This window comes from Lissotriton helveticus, chromosome 1_1 (genome assembly GCF_964261635.1).
Source record: "Lissotriton helveticus chromosome 1_1, aLisHel1.1, whole genome shotgun sequence".
Lineage (NCBI taxonomy): Eukaryota > Metazoa > Chordata > Amphibia > Caudata > Salamandridae > Lissotriton > Lissotriton helveticus.
Window position 1 is genome coordinate 648,839,206 of NC_136057.1, and position 11,366 is coordinate 648,850,571.

General features: G+C 41.6%; 1 long non-coding RNA gene across 1 annotated transcript; it reads right to left on the bottom strand.

Moving 5' to 3' along the window:
- On the bottom strand, window positions 1-1,591 carry LOC144770431 (uncharacterized). The gene is made up of 3 exons (XR_013598893.1): window positions 1,486-1,591; window positions 1,295-1,382; window positions 1-468 (listed from the first exon to the last, which is right to left on the bottom strand). It is a non-coding gene; the product is annotated as an uncharacterized LOC144770431 (long non-coding RNA).
- Window positions 1,592-11,366: the final 9,775 nt, after the last annotated feature.

Below are 11,366 nucleotides of genomic sequence, written 5' to 3' on the forward strand. Positions count from 1 at the left end.
AATGATTATTGCATATTCATAAAAACAATTTCCTAGCATCTGCATTTCATAATACAATACAAAAATGTTTCTGCAAGTTTAAAAAAATTTTAAATCATGAATGAGCAACAAAGTAACACTTGTAACAATTATATACAATATCTCGCAAAAGAAAGTTCCCCTGTACTCAAGAAGACAAACATACACTACTCAGACAGATATCAATTTATGACCAGCATAAAAGGAGAGACAACATAAAACTTTAGACGTAAACTCTTTGTCTAATATCAATACACATCCAAAGGAATAATAGGGACACAGTGTTGATGTTCTGATTCAATCGGCATTCAACAAAACAGTATCCTTCCTTGAATTGTGTTTGCACAACGTCGACGCGTTTCAATGGATTTTGAATTATATTCCCATCTTTATCAAGACATCAATTTTATTGTCTCATATCCTTGTGTTTCAATGGATTTATCAATGAACCTATACAAAGCAAATAGATAAGCACAATTATAATCCATGTGTATCTTCTATTCAATCGTATTTATCAACATTTTATAAAGGCCAACATTGCTACACCTATATCCTATAAATCATTGTTACTACATTGAATCATCAGTATTCTATGCTTTTACTTATTCTTGCAGGGCAAGGATCTATCAAATGTTGTGCTTTTATTTACACATTTGCATACATTCAGGGTTTTATATAAAGACTATAATTTCTACCTAATACCTGCATTAACCATTTTCATATACATTCCACAACTGTACGAGAATGCCACAGTATCACTCCATATAGAAGACTCATCCTATATCTGTTTAATGGCTAACCCTACGATATTCAACTGAATATAATTCTAGGGGGTAAGTACCTTGCTTTATAGTCATCAGTTACTATATCTTCATTATTTACAAAGCTGGTTAACGATGTTCTTTACACTTGCCCCTTATCAGGTCTTCTTTATTATTGGATTCCAACCCATATTGACTACACCTGCTCCTCAGTTGGTGATCATTAACACCTCTATGTTTACACATCCTAGATTCACTGTTATTGTGGTATCAATGTGAATTGATGCTCTCACTCCTTGGAAGTAGGAGATAAAGTTCTTTAAATATTAATTCTCACCTCAAAAAAAACCTGAAGTTCACTTTAACACGAATTGTTTTGGCAGAAGTTATTTTCATTCCGGTACGCTATTTAGATTATACAAATACGTATTTCTTATATATACACGTGTGTTATTAATCATCCTATCATGCTTGCTAACAGGCGTCCTCAAGTCCTCTAAGATTTCCCTAATTACCTTTTGATTAATGGACGTGTCTATTGGTCGTAATTCTTCTGAAAGACGTTGTCTATTTTCCTGATACCATTCGGTTATCTTTGTAAGTCTACAAACAAATGATGAACACAAGAGAGTAAAACTGCTGAAATCGGGGAGCCTGAATCATATCGATTCCTCCGTACCCTCGCCCTATGTGTGCCCATATTTACCTTAAATGTAGGGTCCTAAATGCATTGGACACTCCTTAATCGTCGCCTTTTGCTGTCAGCGTACCACGCGGGCTAAATCCTTTGCGTGTTCTGCAGCTCGGTGGGCTGTAAAAATACAGATAAATTCAGCCCTACCCCGACTTTCTTGGTTACAAGCTAAAAATGATATTCAGAGGCTCTTTAACTCTCACGTACCTTTAATAAAGGCTATATAGAGCTTCCCCTGGCTTTCTGGTATGTGTATAGATAGCGCAAGCGAGACCGTGTTGAAGGTACTTCCTTTTACACTCTGGATTGGCGAATCTGATTGGTTCGCGAGGTCACGTGTTTCGCTGTCCTACGGAGTCAAGGAAACGCTCCTGCTATTGGTTAGCTCATTGCACGTGACAGTCCCACAGGTATTTGCCGATTTGAAGAAAAAACTTTATTGAAAGCACTGCATTCCACTTTAAATATTTGTCGGAGATAAACTCCGTAAGTTCTGGCGGGGTATGATAATGTAATGGTGGTTTGCTCAACATCTTACAGGCAAACCACCATTACATTGTCATCTAGGATGTGTAAACATAGAGGTTTTAATGATCACCAACTGATGAGCGGGTGTAGTCAATATGGGTTGGAATCCAATATTAATGAAGACCTGATAAGGGGCAAGTGTAAAGAACATCGTTAACCAGCTTTGTAAATAATGAAGATATAGTAACTGATGACTATAAAGCAAGGTACTTACCCCCTAGAATTATATTCAGTTGAATATCGTAGGGTTAGCCATTAAACAGATATAGGAAGGGCCTTCTTTATGGAGTGATACTGTGGCATTCTCGTACAGTTGTGGAATGTATAAGAAAATGGTTAATGCAGGTATTAGGTAGAAATTATAATCTTTATATAAAACCCTGAATGTATGCAAATGTGTAAATAAAAGCACAACATTTGATAGATCCTTGCCCTGCAAGAATAAGTAAAAGCATAGAATACTGATGATTCAATGTAGTAACAATGATTTATAGGATATAGGTCTAGCAATGTTGGCCTTTATAAAATGTTGATAAATACGATTGAATAGAAGATACACATGGATTATAATTGTGTTTATCTATTTGCTTTGTATAGGATCATTGATAAATTCTTTGAAACACAAGCATATGAGACAATAACATTGATGTCTTGATAAAGATGGAAATATAATTCAAAATCCATCGAAACACGTCGACTCTGTGCAAACAAAATTCAAGGAAGGATACTGTTTTGTTGAATGCCGATTGAATCAGAACATCAACACTGTGTCATTATTATTATTTCTTTGTATGTGTATGGATATTAGACAAAGAGTTAACGTCTAAAGATTTATGTTGTCTCTCCTTTTATGCTGGTCATAAATTGATATCTGTCTGAGTAGTCTATGTTTGTGTTCTTGAGTACAGGGGAACTTTCTTTTGTGAGATATTGTATATAATTGTTACAAGTGTTACTTGTGATGCTCATTCGTGATTTCACATTTTTTTAAACTTGCAGAAACATTTTTGTTTTGTATTATGAAATGCAGATGCTAGGAAATTGTTTTTATGAATATGCAATGATCGTTTATTAAATACAAATGTGAAATTTTACATGCTGTTTGATATTCTGGGACAGCCAACATCTGCCCCACCAGTCTTGCATAGATTCTGTGTAGTATTTCAACAAGGCACTGGATGCTTGGGTGAAGAATAGTGAAGTAAACAGTTATGTGGAGCTGTGCAATCTGTTTTCCAGACAGGACATGTTCAGCTATTGGTTTCCTGAGCTATGCCAACACCTGATAGACAGCAAGATCTCTAGGCTTAGGGAGCTTGCAAAGGAGGCATGTCGATGGCCCAGCTCTAGGGTTCAAAAGAAGGTACCTGAGAGTGTCTGCAAGAAGAATGGTTCAGTTTCCCACAGCAAAATGTGGGAGAGTCCATAGAGACAAGGACAGGTCCAAGAGTAAGGTGGGATGAAAGGGTTCCCAAGCAGCATCTGACAATCCAGGAGGAGGTTCTAGTGGAGCAGTGGCCCAGGTTGCCTCATTTACTACCTCATTCCTTAAAGTGTTCTCAGGACATGAGCAGGGGGACTCTGTCTGTCCCAATAAACCACCCGCAGGTGCAAACTTTAACCCATTCCATGCTAAGGACGGCCCGGGGAAGTCCCAAGTGATGGTGGTCATGTGCGGGCGTCGGCCCGGGGCCTTCCAAACCCTGCCCACTGATTAAAATGCCAACACGGCGGCGGAATTTGCGCAGCGGTCAACAGGTTAAAGGGGTGGCCAATATGGCCTTAGGGTAGGTAGTCCCCAGGAAAATAGGGTAGAGCATGATCTGGTGTCCCTTAGCTGGGAGCTAGATTACAAGGCTAAACATGTGATCCCTGAAATTGGGATTCTTGTCATTTGTGTGTTTATTTTTATTTATTACATTCACTCTATTTTTCCAAATTGGTTTGGGAGTTTTCTTGTGCTGTGTTTTGACTTTTTTCTCCTTGAGTCAGGCATGCATATTTACACATTGCATGTAAGTTAAGCCTTACTGCTCTGTGCAATAGATACCAATGGGTTGAGCTGAGGTTAATTTAGTGACCTTAAGTATTTACCCAGATAAAGACGGCAGTTATTATTTGAGGTTAGTACACATGCCCCTTCAACTAATACCCACATTTCTTCCTGTGTACAAATGGGAACGTACTGGCCTCACCTGCCACCCATCACAACATGTAGCCTGGACCAACATTAATGATAATGACATTCAGCCTTGTTGAAATACTAATGATATTAACTCATCTGGCAAGTAAGGTCAAACCAATAAAAGTCAATGATCAGATATTTATGGCACTTCTTGAAAAATTCTCCATGACAGCCTGATATGCCTCCAGCTACATTGTACATGAACATTGACCATAAGAACCTATAACACAGCTTCAACAATGATCTTCAAATATTAGCAAATATCCACAGTTCACTCAAATTTCGCTCAGCAAAGACAATTTCTTCAGATCATGGTACAGACATGAACTAGCTAACAGCATATAAGTCAGCAATGATCAGGGGAAGAAGTAATGAATACAGACAGACAAAAATCTAATGACTTAGAAAGTTCTGTGCACTACTAATAGTTGGCTTTTCACAAAGGCTAAAGTTGCCTATTATATTGTCATCATCTGGGAGATCTACACCTGTGTGCAAGGTGATCAAATAACATGTAACTCTTTGATAACTCCTCCACAAAAAAAATCAAAAAGAAAGTACACATCAAGTATTTATTTTTCCAAATATAATCTTGACAAGGTCAGCCAGCACTTTGACAAACCACCCGTCTGACATAACCATGGGCATCCCACCATTCACAGTACTCTTGTTGTCCACAATAAGATCAAAAGTACTAGCAAGCATTTTAGACTACCAGTCTGTGTTCAAACCCCTGTGCACCACAGAGAAAATAACTACTGAGACATTGATGTATTTCTATATATCTACAACAATGGTGTACCCTAACCTCCTTGTTCTGCTTGACCTTTCTACAACATTTAACAGAAGTGAACCTCGCCCCCACGTGACACATGAAATTTTTACTGAACTTCAAATGCATAATCCTACAATGTTTCAAAGTATATCCTGAGAACAAAGCCCATCTGATTCAGATGTGTTTGTCCACATGCAAGCACATCCTTTGTTCAGGATTTAAGAGTGCTTCTCCCGGGATGTGCAGTTAGAAACGAATTATGCCGCCTTCTGTTCAAAGATTGTCTCGGTTTTGGACTTCACTGCTCCTTTAAAACTTCACAGGAGTAGGGGGAGACCCTCATCTCTTTGGTTTACAGACAGCCTAAAAAACCTGAGGCTGGATTGTAGGCAAGCAGAGAGGAAGTGGAGACAGGCATATTTGGACAGGGATAGGCTGGCCTGGAAAATAAAGCAGTCAGAATATAAGTAAGAAATCCATAGAGTTAAAAAATTGTATTTCTCTAAAATGATTATCGATGCCCCGAATAGCTCCCTTAGTATTTTTAACGTTCTGAACAGCCTTATTAGCCTGGACTGTGTTAAGAACGAGATCCACCCCTCCCAGGAACTGTGTGAGAATCTAGCTGGGTTTTTCCAGGATAAAATCAATAAGATCATTGAAGACTTGGGGGTGGATCAGCCACAACCCAGAGCTAACATCCTAGACCCCTCGGTATTGGTCGAATGTGATAGACCACTGAAGCAGCCACTACTTTATCCCAACATTACAACGTTGGACTCGCCTATGAGCAGGGATGAGATCGGTCCCTTCTGGAATTCTCGCAGTTGACTGCAGATGAGTTTAGGGGAGTGGCCTCTTTTAGGGGAGTGGCCTCTGGTATCACATCTGGGTCTCCACTTGATCCGCTTCCACTGAAAATCTGTAAGGAGTTTGAGGTTGAGCTCTTTCCCACGCTTCGGCTTGTCTGTAACCAGTCGCTCACCTCTGGAGTGGTTCCTTCGCAATGGAAAAGGGCGGTGGTGACCCCCTTATTGAAAAAGCCCACCCTTGACCCTAAGTGCCTGAAGAACTTCAGACCTATCTCTCTTCTACATTTTCCAGCTAAAATTGTAGAGCGGGTGGTAGCAGGCACTCTTTCTAGGCACCTAGAGCAGTACAAGCTCTTGGAGGACGTGCAGTTCGGCTTTCGGCCAGCCCATGGAACCGAGACAGCCCTGGTGACCGTGTTGGATGAGCTTCGTTGGCAAGCAGACAGGGGTCAGGCAGGTGTCTTGATCCTGCTTGACTTGTCTGCCGCCTTCGATACGGTGAACCATGCCATCTTGCTGGACAGGCTGAGAGAGGTGGGGGTTGCTGGCACGGCCCTGTGGTGGTTTGAGTCTTTCCTCCAGGATAGAGAACATACCAATCCACCTTCTCTACCATTTCACATGGCGTTCCCCAAGGCTCAGCAGTTAGCCCGGTACTATATAACATCTATATGAAGCCCTTAGTTGTAATCATCAAAAAATATAACATCGACATTGTCAACTACGCTGATGATACGTAGCTGATTTTTTCCTTGGAGGGAGATGATTCAACCTCCTTGGAAGAATTTCATAATTGCCTGCGAGACACGGCAGGATGGTTGAACTCCTTGCAATTTAATGCTAAGAAAACGGAGGTGATTTACTGCCCTAGGCCTCGAGTGTATACATCCCTACCCTGTAACTTCTGGCCTGAGGACAGCCAGTGAAGGTAGTGCGTAACCTAGGTGTCATGTTTAAAAATTATCTTTCCTTGGAGGCGCAGGTATCCAAGCTGACAGCTGGTTGTCTAGCTATTATTAGACTTCTGAGAAAAATCCTTCCATTACTAGCGCCCCCTGCCCGGGTAGAGGTGGTACGTTGCACTGTGCTCAGCAGGTTAGACTATTGTAACTCCCTGCTGTTGGATTTCCCGAGCTATCTTATGGACAGACTCCAGAGAATCCAGTCCGCAGCGGCAAAATTAGCGCTGGGGTGGCCGACGAGAGCTTCCTCCTCTAAGGCCTTGGCCCAGCTACACTGGCTCCCAGTGAGGCAGAGGGTACCATTCAAGTCTCTCTGTCTGGCCTTTAAGGCCCTGCATGACTTGGGTCCAGTTGGCCTACAAAGGAAATTTAGGTCGCATGCCCCAGCTCGCAGCCTACGATCCTCCTCGGACAGGCTGGTGACAATTCCTAGGTTTAAGAAAACCAAAGCAGGAGTTAGATCGTTTGGCGTAGCCGCAGCGAAATTATGGAACGCCCTTTCGGCTGAGCTAAGACATACCTACGACCTCGTCCTGTTTAGGAAGAGATTGAAAACATTGCTCTTTCCGAAACCTTAGCCTGCCACTGGCCATTTACGTCGTCATGAGTCTGTCAGCGCCAGGATGCCTTTCTAGGTGATAGCTGCGCTCTACAAATGCAATAAATAAATAAATAAATAAGTGAATGACGGTGGAATTTTTGCTTGCGCCACACGAAGCAATGGCGGAAAAATTGGCCCAGTCCGTTTAGTTTTAAGCTGCCTTACCGTTGTCGCAATCACTATCCCTTTCCTCCTAATGGCCTCAAACTGTTTTGCGAATTGGCCAACCTTATCAATTTTGACACCTAAGTATTTTTACTCAGTGGAATTCGCAATTGGAGTTTTTCCCTGGGACCAAAAATGCGATTGTTTTTCCCATTAATTGTCAGGGTTTTAGTTTTGTTGATGTTAACTTCCAGGCAATTTTTAGCAGCATATCCATGCACTGTATTAAGTAGCCGTTGTAGATCTACTTGAGTGTGGCTTGCTAAAACAACGTCATCCGCATATGCTATACTGCAAATGGCTTTTCCCCCTAGTTGGGGGGCATATGCGTTGCAGGCACTAAGGGCTGCTGTCATATCTGCTGTGTAAAGGTTAAAAAGAGTTGGTGTGAGCATACAACCCTGTTTGAGATCTTTAGTTGTTGGTATGCGCCTCGAAAGGTGGGAGCTGTTACCTAGCTTAACCTGTATCCATGTGTTGAAGTGTAATTGTATCAGAAGATTCAGACTAGATAGAGGAATCAACCAGAGAGCCAATTTCCTTCACAGGTTAGCTTGGTTGACGTTGTTTATCGCCATCTTAAAATCCACAAAGCAGAAATGAAGAGGTTTTTTGGTTAATTTTGCCTTATTAATAAGTAATTACATTGCTAATACGTTAGTTGTTGTGTCGGTCTCTCTACAGAACCCTGTTTGACAAGGAGGAATTATGTTACGCTCTGATGCCCATTCATGCAGTTCTATTAGTCAATGACCCCCAAAATATTTTGCCTCTACATCTAGCAGTGCTATCAAGCTGTAGCTTTTTGGTAGGGTTTTGTCTCCAGCTTTATAAGTTGGTGAAATAATGGAGTCCTTGCTTGATGTGGGCAAGCACCCAAACTGTCTAACAGAGCTAAAGAAAGGAGCCAGAATTTCTCACCAGTATTCTGGTACCTGTTTGAAAAGAGCTGGTTGAATCCCGTTTGGCCTGGGTGCTCCTTCTTTCCTCCCTTTAGAGATTTGTTCCCTGATCATGGCAGCATCGATTTCATTAGCCTCAACCTCATCAGTTGTCACTGTTTGGGTTGAAAAAACTGACTGGTTGTCCTTGGGAGCAAGTGATCTGGAAACCTGTTGGTTAAAATTACATTTTAAAAAGGATGTCCATGTATTTTCTGTAATATGCAATATTAGACTGCCATGTGCTGGTTGTAAAATTGTATTTATCGTTGACCAACATTGGGCACTATTATTTCCTTTAGAATCATGATGGAGTTTAGCCCAGAATTCATTTTCATTGTGTCTGTTGATTTCCCACTTAAGTTTCCTAAGTTTGGCCTAACTGTTGCAGAGCTGTTAGTGTAGGTCCTTGTCCCCCGGGCGTAGCCTCAGTGATCTCAATAATTTATTTATGGATTTTTTGAGACATTTCAAGGTGGACCTCTGTGCACTTGTGGCCTTCCTTGCAGCCATTGGGTCGTTGGTCGAAAAGTATCGAACTACAGATGAGTAGGAGTTAGCAAACAAAGCCGTGAAGGTTTCCCAAATACAGGTAGGAGTTCCAGTTAGATACTTAAGCTCATTTAGAAGTTGTTTTGCTGCCAAGAGCACCTCCCTAGAGTTTGCTATAGATAACTTAATTATTTTTAAATGTATGGTATGGCATGCGTGCATACCTGCTGGCTTTGGAGTTGATTTATCTGGGAGTGCTTGAATTAAGACCTCTAGGGTCCGATGATCATTGTCCCCTTTATCCCCTAGGCAGTAGCCTATTATATGTTCAAAAAATGAGAGAGACATTAGGGTATAGTCAATTTTGGAGGTCACCTGTCCCGTGTGAAATGAAGCGGCCAGCGGAGAGTCATTGACAGATCTTCCGTTTAACACCCTTAGGCCAATATGGTCCAGATCTTCTAGCATCTCTAAACCACTTTTAGAGGTTCTTCTGTAGTCGCTATGAGTTTGAGTTGAAATATTCCAATGAAAAGACTGGACCAGAATATCTTCATTTGGAATGGTGCCTAGGTTATGTTGATTAAAGCCGCCAGACAGAATAAGGTTTGGTGTGGTATGCAAACTCATTTGTTGAAGCAGATGTTCAATTAAAATGTTTGATTCCTGTTTTTCCGTTTTGGATTTAAATATATGTTGATCAGCAGCACCTCCTCCTTTTTTTCCTCTGAGGTTTAGTTGATCCTTTATGGTGTTTACAGCTGGGAGGAGAGAAGGCGATTCCTGCGCACTATGGATTTTTGTTACTTTAATATAAGTAGCTAGACCTTTCCTTAGGGCAGGAGTGTGAAGCAAATGTACTCCTCTATTTGCAATGGCCCCTCTAGCCATGTTTCCTGCAGGAAAAGGATGTCAAAAGATTTTAAGATATCAAGGAACTCGGCATTTCCAGGCTTGTTGTTCAGCCCAATAATGTTCCATCAACATAACCTCAGAGGCGATTCATCAGGATTTCCACAATTCCTCGCTGAGTTGCTCTGTCATTGTCGGTGGCTGGATATGTTGATGGTTCTAATAATCCGAAGATGATCAGAAGCAATGGGATTGTTGTCTAATGTGCTCATTTGTGGGTTTGACGCCTGTTCTCTATGAGGTGACCGTCCTCTGGCTCCCCTGAGTACCAAGGATGTTTTGTCTCTGTAGCAGGCCATTCCGTCTCATGATCTAAAAAGCAAAGGGAGTGGATATCCTATGTTGTGATACACAAAGGATTGTATCCCCCAAGCTTTAAAGGTTTCCTGTTCTTCCAGAACTTTGTTTGCGATGTGAATGGACCTCCAGGTCGTTTTAGTGGATTCCCTACCTTGTGCTTTGTCCGACGTTATGAATTCTTTTGAGAAAAGGTCAGTTAAGCTGATGCCTTTTAGTGTTGGCATTGCACCTAGGAGTTGGATGATATTCCCTCTATTCAGTATGTTGAAGGGGCCTTTCGATCCATATTCTGGCATAAAAAGGGTAATAGGAGAGTTCCTAGCGTGATTGGCTAAAGGGGCTGTTGCAGAGTCTAACCCCAAGTGATTGCCTCTGACGATGGGGATAGGCTGCTGAATTGGACCACTGAGATTGTCAGGAATTAGGGCCTATGGATGCATCTGAGCCACAATCTAGGTTTTTATTTAAATTTTGCATTACAGAGGGGCCCATGTGCCCAGTTGTTGTTGTCATTGGCTCATAAAGGGCTCCCTGCACCTCATGGTAACTTTACTAGTGTTATAATTTTTTCGATTCACTGGTTCTGGTGCCTGGGTCGAGGCCTGAATATTCCTGTAGGTTGGGGGCTCATTTAGCATGGTTGATGTTTTGAGATTGGCATCCTGTGGCAGCGGCAAAAGTAAGTTTGAGGTAGAATCCAACGCCTGGTTTGAACCATGCATGAGAAATGGCTCCCTTTCCTCAGTTGATTGTGATGTTCGGCAGGTTGTGCTATCATCTTTTTTCTGTCCGACTTTAGTTTTTCTATTGCCTGGGTGTTGTCAATTTGGCTGCTAGGTGGTGACAAGGCTGCCCCAGGGGATATTATTGGTGCTTGTGCAGCATCCTTATTTTCCTTAGAGTGGGTTTCCTTGAGCTGGTTAGTTCTTCTTCCGTCAGCTAGAGGGGCGTGTGCTGAAGTAACCTGCGCTGACGCTAACTGCTGTGGTGTTTTTGTTGTGAAAAGAGGGTACACTTTTGTAAGGCTTGAGGAAGATGTTTTGTTATGACCTTTTCTCCTGAGTTGACGGTGTCGCTTTGAATTCTTAGTTAGTGTTGCTCCTTGGGTAATGAAAGAATCCCAAGGGTCGAGCTGCCCCTTTGTCAACTCTGAAGATTTATGTCAGCGAAGTTTTGAACAGCTGGATCCATATTCAATAACTCGTTGAGCGCTACTTTAT